The sequence below is a fragment of the Heterocephalus glaber genome, unplaced genomic scaffold, assembly GCF_053883595.1.
Source record: "Heterocephalus glaber isolate CG9 unplaced genomic scaffold, H.glaber_assembly_v1.0 deba00001757, whole genome shotgun sequence".
In the NCBI taxonomy this organism is placed as follows: domain Eukaryota; kingdom Metazoa; phylum Chordata; class Mammalia; order Rodentia; family Bathyergidae; genus Heterocephalus; species Heterocephalus glaber.
In genome coordinates, this window is record NW_028258454.1 from 4,047,045 (window position 1) to 4,064,347 (window position 17,303).

Sequence of the window (17,303 nt, forward strand, 5' to 3'; positions counted from 1 at the left end):
CCCTTTATGTTTTATATTTTGTGGCAGGGTCTTGCTAAGTTGCTAAGTTGCCCAGGCTGAGCTCAAACCTGTGACCTCCCTGCCTCAGCCTCTCAAAGTGCTGGAATTACAGGCATGTGCCTACAGGCCCAGCCCTAAACACCCTTTTAAAGACCCACTACCTTCAACATACTACACTGTGAATCAAATTTCAATATGGATTTTAGCAGACAAAAGTATCTAAACTCTATCAATACAGTAGAAATGCTTACACTGAAAATAAAGATAAGTGATCAGAAGTAAAATTATACATTCAGTTGTTTGTGAAAAGGGTGTTTTGTTTTGTTTTGTTTTTTTGGCAGTGCTAGGGATTAAACCCAGGATCTTACACATGCTTGGCACGTGCTGTACCCAAAAACTGGCTTTTAATGGATTCTACTTTTCCTCAGATTAAACTTTAAAATTTTAATGTGAAAATGGAGAGCATGGTGGCACATGCCTGTAATCCTGGGAGGCTGGGCCTTAGGATGACTTAGTGAGCTCTTGTCTCAAACGAAAAAATAAAAATAAAGGGCTAGGAATGGAGCTCAGTTGTAAGGTCCTAGATTCAATCCCCAGTATCACAAAAAAGTAAAAGAAAAGAAAATGGATTCCTTCTTTATTAATTCAGTAGGTCAAGCACTGGGTGTGTCTCTGAGCACTTGGTAGTGTTACTGGGCTTTGGGGTGCTGGAGTCTCCTTCTAAAGGTGGTTGCTAGGTTCTTTCTGTCCTGAGCAAAGACTTGGGCAAAACAAGCGCAAAAGATAACAAGGTTTTACGTTTATTAAAGGTGTGTGTGTGTGGCGGCGGGGGGGGGGGGGGGGAGTTAGGAAACAAACTGGCCCTGCAGAGTGAGTTTGAGCCAAGAGAAAATAGGAAAACTTGTTATGGCTTGCGTTTAGATGTTCCCCCAAAGCTTCATGCTTTCTCAGAGGTAGCTGGATCTAGAGTGTCTGATGCTGGAATTGATTCATGATGCAATGCTAGACTCAAGGGCACTAGGATTAAGGCTGTGAGTGCTACCCACTCTAAGTAGCCTACATAAAGAATAAAAGGGGCAGAAAGAAGCTGTTAAGTTTCCCTTGTTGCTGTTGGTGTCTTCTGCTGCCATGAACTATTGCTCCTCTGCCATGCCACTCTGCCTTGGAGCCAGCTGATTATGGACTGAAACCTCTACAAACTGTGAGCTAAATAAACCCTTTCCTCCCATAACTTTGGGTGTCAGATATTTTGTCTCAGCAAGGAGAAAAGTAACTAAGGCAAGCTCCACCCTACGTGGTGAGCGTGGAGCACTGTGAAGAGAGAGCACAGTGCCCCAGGGTTCAGTGGCCTTGGTGGCCATCTTTGGATCTCCCACTCCTCAGGCTGATATCAGGTCTAGGCCTTCTAACGAAAACCTGCTTGAGGGCTGGGAATTTAGCTCAGCAGCACAGCACCTGGCTGGCAAGTGTGAGGTCCTGAATTTGATCCTTGGTACCCCCCCCCCCAATAAACCTGTTTGAATTCTCACTAGAAGAATTGAAGATAGCCCTTTCTGTTTGGTTTCATGTGCAGGGCTTTGGGAAATGTTCTGGGCATTTGTCCTGGAACTCTGTAATGAACAGGTCACCCCCACTTTCCCAGCCAGTCTGTTTGACCTAATCTCCTGCCTCAGTGGATATAGAGAGATGACCTTGAAAAGCTTGGTCAACTCTGATTGACTTGCAGTTGTCCTGGTTTCTAGAGACACTGTACATTTTTTTTTTTAATACAGCTGAGAAGGCAGCATGGTGGAAAGAGCATTGAATGAGTCTGGGTATTTCTCACACCAGCCACAATTTTGTGAGGGCATCAGTTAGGGGTCCTATGCTTCAACTCAACTATGACAATAGCGACCCAGTGTCAGCACAGACCCCATGGGTTAAGGGCTTAGCCCCACAAGACTGCCCCTGCTTCAGATCCAGTTGTAAGCCCCAGGCCTCTGGTATAGCTGTCATGGCTGCAAATGATGGTTCCCACATTTCCCTCCTTGTATTTGGTAATTTTATAAAATGGCACACAGCTCAGAGAAGTGCTTCACTGTGTTTACTAGTTTACTATAAAGGATGTAACTGAGGAAAGGCCAAATGGAAATGAAAAATAGGGCAAGGTATGGAGTTTGGGAGGTGGGTCCTAGCCTTCCTGATGCACAACTCCTCAAATTCCAGGGGTCACCAACCCAGAAGCTCAGCTTAATCTCCAGCCCCCCATCCTCTTTCCCAAGGCCAGTGGGTGGGGCTGAGACTTCCCCTTTTCTCATCAGCGGCCAGCCCCATCAGAAGCCATCTGTGGGTCCTCAGGAACCTCCTTAGCAGGTATGATAAGAAGGGGCACTTGTGAACAGGAAGACACCCCTGCCACTCAGGAAATTCAAGGGCTATAGAGACCTTGTGCCAAGAACCAGGAGTCAAGATCAAATGCACACTGTATGTGCAGTCAGGAAACCTGAGTTCGAGTCAGTCCTCATGAGGAAAACCTGAGCAAGTCTCTTGAGCTAGCGTCCTGGCTCTATGACTGATGATGAATTTAGATAAAGAATCTCAAGTCAAATGCCTGCAGTGGCTGGGCATGTGACACAAGCGAAGTGAATGGGGTTAAGAAAAATAGCAGGAGGAGTAAAAAATCTATGTGCATCAAGCCCCCAGGCTGAAGGTAATTGCTGTGTACTGCAAACATGTACGTACACACACACACACACACACACACACACACACACAAACCACTAAAAAAGTTGATTCAACCTTGCTCACCAAATAGTGGCAGAAATCAGTTTTGTTTTCTTTTTAACTCTATTTTTTTTTGTGTGTGTGTGGTCCTGAGGATTGAACCCAGGGCCTTGGTGCTGAGCTACATCCCCAGCCCTTTTTATTTTTATTTTTTATTTCTGAGATAAGCTCTCACTAAGTAGCTAAATTGCCCAGGTCAGGGCTCAAACTCGAAACCCTCCTGCTTTAGCCTTGCAGAATGCTGGGATTACAGGTGTGTGCCACCATGTCTGGCTTCTCCTTGACCCATTTTGAAAAAAACAACAAGAGTAAATGGCCACCATAACTCAGCCTCAAAACAGTGCAGCTGCAGGGTGCAGTGGGGACCCTGGAACCAGAGGAGCCCCTTCGAGCAAGGACTATATTCCTTATCTTCAATGAGTGCTCCGGGCCGTCTGAGTTTTTAAGATAATTGAGAAATATGGATTATTTCTCCTATAGGTAAACTGCTTCTTAAATTTTGGGCAGCTAATTAAAAACTTTAATAACTCTATGCCCTTGGATCTGGCCTATGTCACACTAAAACAAGCTTGGTTTGTAAGGCTGCCTGGTTATGATCCTGCATTATGCTGTGGTCACCACAACCATAGTTCTAAATGTGAGATTCTGAGAATCCTCAAGGATGTCAGGGGGTCAAATCCCCTGCTCAGTTACTCAGTAGACTCTATGAGTGTGCATTTTTGGGAGGAAAGGACTCTTAAGTTCCACTAGAGTCTCTTTATTTTATTTTTTGAGACAAAGACTTACCACCTAGTCCAGGTTGGCCTTGAACTCACTATGTAGCCCAGCCTGGCCTCAAACTTATGATCCTCCTGCCTCAGCCTCCTGAGTCCTGGGATTACAGACCATCATGCCTGGCTCTAGAGGATTTTTTTTTCTCTACTAGATTTTAAAAAAGCAAACCCATGACAATGACCAGTAAAATTGTAAAACTCACCAGTTAACCTGGTGCAGGTTTCTAGCACTAACTTTTCAGAATGGCCAGCAGTTAATGGTGATGAGATCAGACACTTTGTTCACTGAGTCTTAAGTTCCACAACAGTGACAGAGTACTTACTATGTCCTGGCCCCCTCTGTGGCACTGGGAAAATGGAAGCAAATGTTCTCATTTAGTGGACATCCTACTGGAGAGACCCACAAGGCACCTATAGAAGCAAACAACCTGCATTCTATGTCAGGTGCTGATGGGGGCTGTGTGGTCTAAGCTGACAGGTGGGGTGGAGAGCCAGTTTAAGTGGGGTGTGCAGTAAAGTCTGTCCTGTATGATTGTAGCTGAGCAGAGAGCGGTCTGCAGGAAGGAAGCCATTACCCTCTGGACAGAGCCTTGCAGCAAAGCTCAAGACAAAGGCCCAGGTAGGTGACGGAGGTGGTGTGTCTGTGGGGTAGCAAGGCCAAACTGTACTTGCTCCTGGGTTACAGGGAAGCCCTGAGGGTTTTTTGTTTTTTTTTTTTGTTTTTTTTTTGAGACAGGATCTCTATGTAATCCAGGCTGGCCCTGAACTTGCTATGCAGCCCAGGATGAACTAGAACTCATGATCTTCCCCCCTCAGGCTCCCAGTACTGGGTTCACTGGCAGGCATCACCACTCCTTAAATTTCTTTAAGAAAACCAAGAATGTTTTCAAATTGTAATGATTTTTTTCCAGGCCAAGTTTAGAGGCAGATCTAAGAAAACAGGCCCACACTCACTGGATGGCCCGAACTATAAACTGCCTCAGTGGTCTTGGAAGCCATCTAGTAAAATTAACAGGAGCTATAAGACTGGCCATACCCATTGACTCAGGGCCTTCACCTTTGGGACATTTCTGCCAGGAAAAAAAGACAACAGAGAAGACCATCAAACGTCTTTTGCTGCCAGGCATGGTGGCACAGACCTGTAATCTCAGCACTCAGGAGGCTGAAGCAGGAGGATTGCTGGGAATTCAAGGCTAGCCTAGTCTATATAGTGAGTTCAAGGCCACCCTGAACTACATAGGAAGAATTTGCCTCAAAAATAAATAAATCAATAAATAAAGTCCTTTGCAAGGCCTTGTGTATCATATGTAAAAAGTTTAAAACAATTTTAAGATATAGCACTGCTCCGAGTGCAGAGGAGGTGAGCCACGTGGTTGCCAGCAGCATCTTCTCCCCAGCCCCATAAAAATGAGAAGACACATAAACAAGGCTCAAAAACAGACTTTCAGATCGCCTGAAGCAACCCCAAAGGGAAATGAGATGGAACGCTCTGATACTCAACCACCTGGACTCCATGAACTGACAACAAAAGAGGATCTGGAAAAAATGAAATCAGAAATAATTTCTCAGATAACAGCAGAGATTGTGCCCATAGTGCAAGATATGATTAATAAATCTAGAGAGGATGCAAAATAAAAAAAATAGAGGAGCTGAGGAACAGGATGGAATCCCAACATAGGAAACAAATGGAATCCATAAAACAGATATGAACAGATTTCCAGGAGATTAAAAACTCCATTGAAAGTTTACGCAGCAGAATGAGCCAATGTGAGGACAGAATTTCAGATACAGAAGATAAGACTGCAATTGGTGACAAGGCAAAGAAAAATTTCTTTAAAATTGTAAAGAACCATGTGAAATCAATCCAGCAGCTGCTAGACGATGCAAAGAAGAATAACATAAGACTGATTGGAGTCAATGAAGAAACAGGAGAGTGTCCAGATGACATAAAAAAACTTTTCACAGAAGTGATGGCAGAAAACATCCCAAGGAGGGGAAAAGAACTTGACATACAGATAAGTGAGGCATATAGGATTCCAACTAGCCTTGATCAAAAAAATCTACACATAGGCATATAATAGTTAGGATTCCAGAAATCCAACAGAAGAACAAAATTCTACAAGCAGTGAGAGAAAAGAAACAAATCACATACAAAGGAAAGGAAAGCCCATCAGAATCACAGCAAACTTCTCAGTGCAAACCCTCAAGGCAAGAAGAGCTTGGAGTGATGTATTTCAAGGTCTAAAGGAAAACAGCCTCCAACCCAGACTGATGTACCCTGCAAAACTATCTTTCAAAATTGATGGAGAAATAAGATACTTTCATGAAAAAGAGCACCTTAGGAACTTCATGAATACGAAACCAGCACTCCAAAAAATTTTAGACAATATCCTAGGAAAAGACAATGAGGATCACAACCCCAGGAAACCCAGCAGAATGAATCCATTGGGGGCACAAGAAATTAAATGGAAAGGGGGAGAATCCAACAAACAGAAAAAGTCATGACAATGATAAGTCAGTATGCACCCATTATAACCATCAATGTTAATGGTCTCAATTCAACATTCAAAAGAAATAGACTGGCAGAATGGGTCAAGAAGCAAGATCCAACAATACGCTGCATACAAGAAACACACTTAATTCAAAAAGAAACTTATAGACTGAAAGTTAAAGGGTAGAAAACAATACTCCATGTGACAGGAACCCGAAAAAAAGCAGGAGTAGCTATTCTCCTTGCAGAGCAAGTGGATTTCAAACTAAAACCTGAAACACTTCTGGTCCCAAGAATTTCAGATAAGGGATAGTTAACTCATATGTACAAATCTATTGTGAACATGTGTTTTCATTCCTCTTAAGTAAAATCTTAAGAACAGAAATGTTGGTTCTTAACAGTAATACAAGTAATTTCTGTATTGTTTTCCAAAATAGTTTTATCATCTTAACATTCACATTAGCAGTATTCAAAAGTTCTAACTGGTTCACACCTAAACTGACATCTGTTCTTTTAAAACTTTTAACTTCATCTCCCTAATGAGTGTATAATATGACCTTGTTATTGTACTGATTAGTATTTTTCTGATTCTAGTGTTGCACACCTTTCCTTGTGCTGTACTAGCTATTTATCATCTTCTTGTGTTTACTTTTTGATTAGGTTGTCTATTAATGAGCTGTAAGAGTTCTCTTTACATATTCTGGTCATAGGTTATATGTATCATAAATATGGTCTGCTTAAAGACTACTTTTCATTTTCTTAACAATGTCATTTAAAGTTCTAAATTTTGATGGAATCTCATTTATCAAATTTTCTTTTATATATCATGTTTTTTGTATCCTAGGAAATTCTTGCCTATCCTAAATTCAATGACATTTTCCCTTATAATTTCTTCTTAAAGTTTTATAGTTTTAGTTTTTCCTGTTTAGGTTTGTAGATACTTTCAAGTTACCTTTATGTGTGGAAATAAAGGGTTGAGGTTAATTTTTTACATACAGATAACAGGTGTTCTAGTACCATTTGCTGAAAACACTATCTTTTCCTCTGCTCTTGAGTTGAGTTTATGTTCTATAAAACGTTAATGTTAAATAATCTTTCAAAACTCAGTGGACCATATATGTGTGGCTTTATTTCCAGATTTTCTGTTTTATTCCAATGATCTATATGTCTTTCCTTACACCAACACTGCCTTGATTACTGTAGCTTTAGAGAAAGTCTTAAAATTAGGTAATAAGGGCTGGGGATTTAGCTCAGTGGTTCCCCCGCCTGCCTCCCAAGTGCAAGGTCCTGAGTTCAATCTCCAGTACAAAAAAAAAAAAATTAGGTAATAAATGTCTTTAAACATTTTTTTTTCTTTTTCTTTTTCCAGGTCCTTTGTACTACTACATAACATTTCAATTTCAATATCCAATTCTTCATTTATAGCAAGTATACACAGACCTGAATTTTTATATATACCTTGTGTTTTCTAATCCTGCTAAATTAAAAAATATAAGTTCTAGGGGCTCGTAGAGATTTCTTAGTATTTTCTCTGTAGATAATCATTTCATCTACATATAAAGATTTTACTTATACCTTGCCAATCCTATACTAATTGTTTCTTTTTATTGCCAGACTATTTTGGTTTGGGCCTATGTTTCAAAGTTCAGTGAACAGATAAAGAGTAGGCATATCTGCCCTTGTTCTCCACCTTAGGGAGAAAGCATTGTATCTTCTCCATTCATATGAGGCATTTTTGCTGGAAGTATGGAGTACATGTCTTTAATCTATTGAGAAGGTTCTGTTCTACTTCTAGTCTCCTGATAGGTTTTACCATGAACAGCTGTAGAATTTAGTCCAATACTTTTTCTCCAACTAGTGACAGGATCATATGGCTTTTTCCTTTCTTCTGTTAAAATGATGACTTCTAGGGGTGGATCTTCCAATGCTGAACCAACACTGCTATCCCATAATAAAACCACTTTCTTACATACTGCCAGATCTGACTTCTAATAGTTTGTTTTGTTAAACAAATTTCTATCTATGTTCATACTTTTTTCTTCTATTATCTTTATCCAGTTTTAGTATTAGCACAATGTTGATTTCCTAAAATGAGGGAAGAAGTGTTCCTTCTTTTTTCTGCTTTAAATGTTTGAAATAATTTATCAGTTAAAATGTATATGAGCCTGTTGTTGTCATATGGGTAGGTTTTCAAGCTAGGAATATAGTTTCTTTAATAGGTGCTATTCAAATTTTATATTTCCTCCAGAGTTAGTTTCATTAATTTGTCTTCCAAGTTACTTCTTAGAAGTTGTCAAATTTATTTCAAAACAGATTTTTGAAATATGCTTTCTATATCTTTTTAAATTCTGTAAAATCTGTGGAAATATCTCCTAGATCTTGATATTGTAATTTAAAAAATGTATAATTGATAATGTGAAACAGGAAGAAAAGGTCTAAAGGAACAGGGGAAGTAGGAGGGATAGGGGAAAGGAAAGAAGGGAAAAGAAAACATGAGAAAAGGGAAAAAAATGGAAACAAGGTCTTTGCCAATAGGGAAGGGTGGAGGGGTGAAGGGAGGGCAAGGGAAGGGGGAAAAAAAAAGAACCAAGATACTCATGTAATGGTACAAAATCCCAATGATGAATGTAACTGTATTTTATACCAAAAATGTACCAATAAACTTAACGGGGAAAAAACCCCCAATTTTAATCCTTAAAAATGGAAGGGAATAAGCCCAAATAAACAAAAACCCCTATATTCTATAAGGTTGTTAAAATGACACATGAAACAATATCTATAAGTGGGAATGTATTTTGTAAGGTGGGAAAAGAAACAAGATAAAGACCTGTGCATTTATACTGATTGAAACTGGAGAAAATGTACTGATCCACATTAAAAAAAACAGAAGAGAATTAGGAAGGATATGAGATATCTAATACCTGGTCAGCTTTCTTTTGGGGTAGAGTTGCTTGTAGTGATTGTGAATTTTTCATTTTTTGTCAGTACCAGGGGTTGAACCTAAGGGCACTTTATCACTGACCTACATACCCTGCCCTTTTTGTTTGCTTGTTTTTTATTTTGAGACAAGACCTTGCTGTGTTGTCCAGATGAGACTCAAACATGTGATCCACAAGCTCTGAGCTTGCCATGCAATGATGAGAAATTGCAAACAGCGTCCAGAGAGACTGTGGCCTCTTACACCATAATTAGCTGGAGCTATGGACAGCAAGGCGCTTCTTATGGTTTTCGTGTCCATGCCACCAAATGTATTCCCTGCCTGGGACAGAAAACTAACAGCAGCTTGAAGAGTGGAGGCAGCCAGAATTGGTTAAATAAAAGTGGGAAGAGGCCGTTGGTTTGGACAAAGCTCCTATGCTGTGCTCCAGCATAGGATGAAGCTAAAAATCAAAATGGAGTCACCTGTGCTAAAGTGGCATGTCACCAAGTGAAACTAAGCTGTGTATCTGACCTTCTCAGAACCAGAGTTAGACAGTGAACAACCAGAATTCTCAAATAGGCCTGTTCCAGTGGACACGGTAACAAAGTCCGCTCCACTCCATTCCTCACATGAGAGAAATAACCTAAAATAACTGGATGTTGACTAATTGGTTATTTTTCTCTCGTTTGGTCCCCTTGTCCCTGACTTACAAGGAAAGTGCATTTGAAAAGATCAATCCTTTTGGTCTTTTGTTCCAGCTTCCTTCAACCCCCTTTCTCTCCATAAAACCAAACTCTTTTGCTTGATACATTGGAACTTGTCTTCTACCCTATGGAATGAAGTGTTGCCTGCATCTGAAATTAAAAATAAAGCCCATCAGCTAGGTGTGGTGGGGGACACCTGTTGTCCCAGCTCCTCAGAAGGCTGCCCAGGGGTTTGACACACACAACCTGGTCAGTGCAGTAAGACCTGGTCTCAGAAACAAAACAAAAAATAAATAAAGTCTTTTAAAATCTTTAAGCAGAAAAAAAAAATCTGTAAGCAGAACTGTTGTAGTCTTGTCCTTGGACACACATGGCAGGCTGATGCGCCCACTGTGGCCATGAGTAGAAGAGCTGAAGTGGTCTTGTGATAGCCCTCAGATGTCACAGTTGTCCCCTTGGGAGCAGAGGGATGCCCCTATTTACAGAGAGCTCCAAAGCAGAGCACGTCTACTCCAGACTAAGGGCTGAGCCCATCCTGTCATGTGGGTCAGGGCCACCTTCAGGCTCCTCTGTCATCCAACCTAAAGTTACAGCCGGGGAACTCAGGGTACCCCGCTCTGTTTTGCACACCAGCCAGGCATGCCACCTGACAGACTCTTGTTAATTTGTCTACTTGCTCATTACCCATCTTTCCCTATTACAATCACATCTCTGTGAGGACAGGACCACCTCTGCATTATTTCCTGCTGGTGCCTGGAACTACCTCTGGTTCTTCTCAGCCCCCACTATTTACATTCATAGCAAATGCATAAACAAACTTGTGACAACCTGAGATCTGGGGTCTCCGGACCTCTGTGGCTCATCTGGATGTCATTGCTCAGGCCCCTGGCACACAGCATTCCATGATGGAACATTAAACTTCAGCGATCCAGATCCCCTCAGCAGACCTGAGGCACTGACCCCTGGTGTCTGAGAGCCCCTGGCCTCGCTCTTGGCAAAAGCAGCTGCCACATCCACAGGCTTCTGATGGGCCTCACTCAGGGGGGAGCCACAGCATGCCCCTGGGGCAACTCTGAAGCCATGCCGTGGGCTGGGCTGCTCCCTTGAGTGCTCAGATCTTGGAGGGGGCGGGGAGGATGGTGGTGGTGGAGGAGCAGTCTTTCCAGGGTTGCCCAGACTAAGCGAAGGGATGGCCTGTGAAAGTAGAAGAGGCCGTGTCCAGCACCCTTGGCGTGGTGGCAGAGGAGCCTGGGGGACATGGTCTGCACAGGGCCTCGGATGCTGGCTGTCTGGTGTCATCCTGAGCTTCTTCCTTCCTCTCTTCCTTCCTGCAACAAATATTAATTGTGTTTGCCATGACCCCAGGGACAAGAGCAAAAAGTGTAAAGACAGCCAGGCGTGGTGGCTCATGCCTGTAATCTCAGCACTCTTAGGAGGCTGAGGCAGGAGGACCTCAAGTATGAGTCCAGTTTGGGCAACTTAGTGACTTATCTCAAAATATAAAATAAAAAGGGCTGAGGGTGTAGCTCAGTAAGAAGGTCTTGGGTTCATTTTGCAGTCTCTCTCTCTCTCTCTCTCTCTCTCTCTCTCTCTCTCTCTCTCTCTCCCTGACACTCACACACACACACTCGAAGACATTAAGAATATGTATTTGGGCCGGGGATTTAGCTCACTGGTTCCGGCACCTGCCGCGCAAGTGCAAGGTCCCGAGTTCGATCCCCGGTACCAAAAAAAAAAAAAAAAGAATATGTATTAGTCTCCTTCTGCTATGGCCCACATGGGGCTGAAGGGTTCTTGAAGTAAGAAATGATGGTGGGAGATTAAGAAAGATAGACAAAAGGATATAAGGTGAGGCTCTAACTCCTGATGGGAGAAAAAGACCCCAGGCAAATGGCTGCTTGTTTATTTATAGTGCTAGAGATAAGGGAAGTGCAGGGGAAAGTAAAAGGGGCTGGTCTGTAACCAGAGCCAGGAGAGTAGCTAAGGTCTGCAGGACGTCATGCTTGATGGTTTTCTGGTGATGGGACAGGGAGGAAGATAGTCCTTTTCTGGGCCAGGCCTTGCTCCATCATGCTCTCCTGTCACCTGTTCTCCTCCCACGGGGCCCTGCCTCTTCTGAGGGAGGAAGCTAACAAGATGCGTGTTCCTCGTTCCACTGTGGGCCCTGCCTCATCTGTGGGAGGAGGCGAGCTAGGCCTGGCCACAGTGATCTACAGCGCAGTGCTCCTGGAATCCTTCCTATGAGATTGATGTGACTGCGAAATGAAATAACATTAGTGATAACTGACCACAGTGGCTACCCCATAGGAAGTGCTAGGACTTGGTAACACCTAGACGTAACTTAGCAGGGGTCTAAAGTTTGCAAAGAGGACAGAGACAAGTAATTAGAGTTTAGAATCAAACTGACAGGAACACCTGGGGCTATCTACAGTGGAATGCTGGAATGTGTCACACAGGCTCCCAAGAGGCTAAATGCTCCATTTTTAAGAATTTTGCAAGCTGTAGCTCAACATGACCATCATTAAAAGTTAAACTATATAATTATATTTGTATGTAATCCCAGCTACTAAGGAGTCTGGGGAGGGAGGTTTGCAAGTTTGAGGTTAGCCTGAGCAACATAGTGAGACACTGTCTCAAAATGACGTTTAGAAAGGCTGAGGATGTAGTTCAGCAGTAGAGGGCTTGCCTAGCACGCTCCAAGCCCTGGCTTCAAGGTTTAATCCTCAGTACTGGAAAAAAGTTAAATTATAAAATTAAGTTATATTAAAAACAAAGGCAATAGATCCTCAGAACATATCACTGCCTGACAGTCTTACTGATTTGCATTAGCCATGCTTTTGAGGTTGTTTACATCTATTGTTTCTGTATGCAGAGAATGTATGTGCTTAATATCCCCATCTTCACATCCTGAGACATCACACAAATACTCTTGAGATCAACCACGGTGGGAGAATTCTCATCCAGGAAATCCACAGGCACTGCCGAGCCAGGAAGCTGGGTGCTACAGATCCACCTGTGCGTGTCTGGCTCTACCCTGCTTATTTAATTACACCAAGTTGCTAGCTTCGTGATGTCACCACTCAGAGCTATAGCTGCCCCAGTGCTCATGTTTTTCAGCCTCATAATTGGCTCTGTGAGTTGAATCGAGATGTTCCAGCCTTCCACTGAGGGTAGCCATGGTGCTCAAAAGACAGGAGCATGGGCCGGCTGTTGTTCTGAGTGGTGAGGTCATGCAGTTGGTATTCTGGAACTTTCTAGGTACAGCAGTGGTTCAGTAGGAGGCTCACCTAGAGTGCTTGAGGCTCTGGGCCCCATGACCACTTTGCAGGGTGGGGAAGCAGTTTAGGTTGGTGGAGGAGTTCGGATGCTGGTGTCAGTCTAGGCTCTTCCCTTTCCCAGTTGCACGGCTTCATGTGGGTGACAGGCTCACCCTGACTCAGCTTCTTTTGCAAACAAAAAGGCTGGATGCAGAGATGGCTTCCCTGAGCATGAAATGGGATGTGTGTAAAGCACATGCCTGGCACATGTCCTGTACTCTAGATTTTAATGTCCCTGCATTGGCCGACAGACGGAAGAGTGGCCGCCTGGGTGAGCTGAGACTCCTCAGCCTCTCAAGACCATGGTCCAGGGCAGGATGGGAAGGACAGTGACCTTCTCCAGGGATCCCGCTCTGAGTGTCCCCTTGGAGCTGGAAACATCCTGGGATCCTGCTGTAATGATCACATCATGCAGTCATTGCTGGTTGCTTATCTGTCTCCCCAGGTGGACGTAAGCTGGGACAGGAGGATCCGGGTCTGTCTACACCTGATGTGCCCCCAGCTTGTGGCATGGTGCCGGGCATGTGGCAACTGCTCAGTGTGTGGTGTTGAGGGAAGGTGGGAAGTGAATGCTGAACAGCCCCTCAAAGAGTCTTCTAAGCAGGGGCCCTGTGAGGGCAGGACCTGTCCTGTCCCTGTGGTGCCAGGGTGAGACCTTGCTGATCCTGGAGAGATTCTTTCTAAAATGCCAGCATGCAGACCCTCTGCCTTCTATTCCCCTTCCTTCCTTCCTTCCTTCTTTCCTTTCTTCCTTTCTTCCTTCCTTCCTTCCTTCCTTCCTTCCTTCCTTCCTTCCTTCCTTCCTTCCTTCCTTCCTGACCGAACTAGAACTTCTTCACTGAGCTACATGCCAGTCCTTTTTTATTTTTTATTTTGAGACAGGGTCTTGCTAAGTCAGAGTTGCCCAGGCTGGGATTGAATTTGTGATCTTCCTGTCTCAGCCTCCTAAGTGCCACTACACATGTCTCTTCCTTTCCCTCATCCCTCCTTCCCTCCCTCCTCCCCTTTCCTTCCTTCTTTCTCTTTTTCTTCCCACTCCCTCCCCCCACCCACTCCGATCTTGCTATGTTGCCAAGGTTGGCCCCAAACTCCAGAGCCCAAGGGATCCTCCTGCCCTAGCCTCCCCAGTAGTGGGACTATAAGCATGTATCACCTTGCCCAGCTCAAAAGTTTCTTACTTTTTTTTTTAGTGCTGGGGTTGAGGTTGGGGCTTCATGATGCCAAGCATATGTTGGACTACTGAGGTGCACCTCAGCCTCCTTCTACCTTCACAGCCTGCCTTGTCCTCTGCCGCCTAATAGCGACCATGTAAGGAAGTAACATACATGCAGCGTGAGTTCTCAAGAGGAAAGCGCCATACACTAGTGGGTCCACCGTGATCTTCAGGGCCAGAGTGAGCAGGGTTTGAAGTCTGCTTGTTACTTATGAGCTGTGCATCCTCAGGCAAGAGACTTAACTTTCATGATTCTCAGTGTCCTCATCTATACAATGGGGATAATAATATATTTCCATGGTTACAAAGTAACTAGAACATAATAATTAATTATAAATTACTTAAGACACAAATGCAAACTAAATTATAAAATGATTTTTTAAAAAAATGTGATAGAAAGTGGTATTTTTTCAGCAGTAAGTCTCATAGATAAAGTTCAGTCAACAGTAGATGATGTATTGTAAGGATGTCCTGGAAAAGAGGCTGTCCCTGATCATAGAGATTTATTTCCCTGCCACCAACCAAGGGCAGGCTGGCTTTCTTGAATTTTCTTTAGTGACTCAGGCATCTAAAATCATACTTATTTAGGAAACAGGGGTGAAATGTACTTTAGAAAGAATAATAAAAATCCTGGCAAATGAACAGAACAGATCACATAGGAGGGTGTGTGAACCCCAGAAAGAAGATAAGGGTGCTGAGTGTTGAGGAATCAATGAATAGGTACAGGGTCACCTGATGAAGGCAGAATTTTGTACTCATGTCCCATACTTGGTATTGTCTGTTGCAAACACTCTTGTGCATGACTCTTGATACACATGTGTGCATAATTAAGTGTGTAAGGAGAAGGGTTGTCCATATATATATACACATACATATATATACATACATATATATATATATATATGGGAGGAGAAGGGTCATATATATATATATATCCATATATATATATCTCCATATATATATATCCATATATATATATGGATATATATATATCCCTCAGCTTCAGTGGCTATTTCCCAGCATTTTCCAAGAGTAGTTAGATCTCTTTCTGCTCCCCTAGCATCAGGAGTTCCTCAGTGACAGCTTCTCTTCAACACTTAGTATTACTAACTTTTCAAATTTTAGGCATTCTGGTGCGTGCCTATTGGCATTGTAACATGGGTTTATTTGCATTTCTTGCAATGAAAATTGAGCACCCTTTTATACATTGAATGGCCATGTTCTTTTGGACAGTTTGTTTTGTAGGATTTTATTTTTGTCTTTGCTATTTTTCCATCTGGTTGCACAGGTTGAGTAGCCCTTATTTGAAATGCTTGGGACCAGAAGTGTTTCAGATTTTGGATATTTCTTTGGATTTTGGAATATTTGCATGTACATAATGAGATATCTTGGGGATGAGATCCAAGTCTAAACATGGGATTCTTTTAAGTTTCATCCATACCTTACACACATACACTGGAGGTGATTCTATACAGTATTTTGAATAATTTTGTGCATGAAATAAAGTTTCCTGGTGTGGAATTTTCCACTTGGGGCATCAAATAGGCTCTCAGATAGTTTTAGATTTTGGAGCATTTTGAATTTTGGATTTTTGGATTAGCGATGTCAGCCAATATTTTTTGTTGTTGTTGTTTTGGAGTTCTTTATCAGTTCTGGATAAAAGTCTTGGTGATTCATGTGGCCAGTGTCTTCTCGTACTCTGAGGTTCACCTTCTCACTCTTGTAATCATGTCTTTTGACCTTCTGATGAATATTGAAGATATGAAACAAGTTCCAACTGCATGCAGATCTGAACGTGAAGTGAATAAACAACAGAGCTGTTAGAGGGAGAGGATGTCTTCACGACCCTGAGATCAACAAAGATTTATTGTCTGTGACCCTCAAAACACTAACCTAAGGCAGAAAGGTTGATAACTTCAAACTACATTAAAATTAGGAACTTTTAAAGTAAAAAATTTACTTTTGTAATTGTAAAATTTTCAATTTTATAATTGAGGCCGGGGATTTAGCTCAGTGGTTCTGCTGCCTGCCTCGCAAGTGCAAGGACCCGAGTTTGATCCCCGGTACCCCAAAAAAAACCAACAAAAGCTTTTCAATTTTATAATTGAAAATTATAAATTTTTTTTACAGTGCTAGTGATAGAATCTAGGGCTTAACCTACTAGGCAAGTGATCTACCACTGAACTATAACTCTATCCCTTAGATTGGAAACATCTATAGCAGTGATGGTGAACCTTTTAGAGCTTTCAGTGATACAAACAGCCTGCTGTGGCATGTGTGCCATGGGTTTGCCATCACTGATATACACTGAGCTGGGCATGGTGGTACAAGCTTTTACTCTGAGGTACTCAGGAGGTGAGGTAGGAGGATTGCCAAGTTTGAGGCCAGGACCTAGCCACTTAGTGAGACCCTGTCCCCACCCCCTTACCCTCCAAAAAGAAAGAAAGACATCAAGAGATTGTGTTTCATGTATATGCAAAACTGTGTCATACCCTTTAAATATATACAACAAAAAGAGAATGTGTTTATGTTAAGCACTTGCATCATATTACTAAATCTTTAATAGATGTTAAGTATTATTTTACAGACAAGGAATTGAGGCCCAGAGAGGTTATGGACTTCCTCAGACCACAGAGCTTCCAAGTGGAGGAGCTGGACTTTGAACTCTGCTGTCTTGAGTACAGATACCACACTGCTAACTTCTGGTGGTTTGGACCTCCTTTGGCACCTCTGGAGTGTGCCTGGTGGGGCTGCATGCTGGGTTCCAGATAGCTCAGCACCAGCTCCCCATGGTGCCTTCCTCATGCAGTTATCATTTACGAGGCCTTGTGTTCCTTCCTGCAAATATCTATTTCTTTCACTACTGAACTGTGAGGTGCCAAGTTATAAACATTAGGCCTTGGGTCTTTTTCTTAGGACTCCTCCTCCAGGTGATGCTGCCGTACCTGGGAGAGACCTGGAGCCTGGGACAAGCAGTCATGGAGCTTTGGAGATGGGCAGGATGAACGGTAACACTTCAGTAGCATCATGTTGAAAGAGGCCAACATGATGGGCAGTGTCAGCTCTGCCACCCTGCATCATGGACTCCTGGTCAGCTGGAGTCCGTAAGGTCCTGCTGTGTG

General features: G+C 42.8%; 1 long non-coding RNA gene across 1 annotated transcript; it reads left to right on the forward strand.

Annotated features, from left to right (window-relative positions):
• Positions 1 to 855: 855 nt before the first annotated feature.
• Positions 856 to 17,222, forward strand: LOC147821239 (uncharacterized). The gene is made up of 3 exons (XR_015447414.1): positions 856 to 1,201; positions 4,075 to 4,155; positions 17,098 to 17,222. It is a non-coding gene; the product is annotated as an uncharacterized LOC147821239 (long non-coding RNA).
• The last annotated feature ends 81 nt before the right edge of the window (positions 17,223 to 17,303 follow it).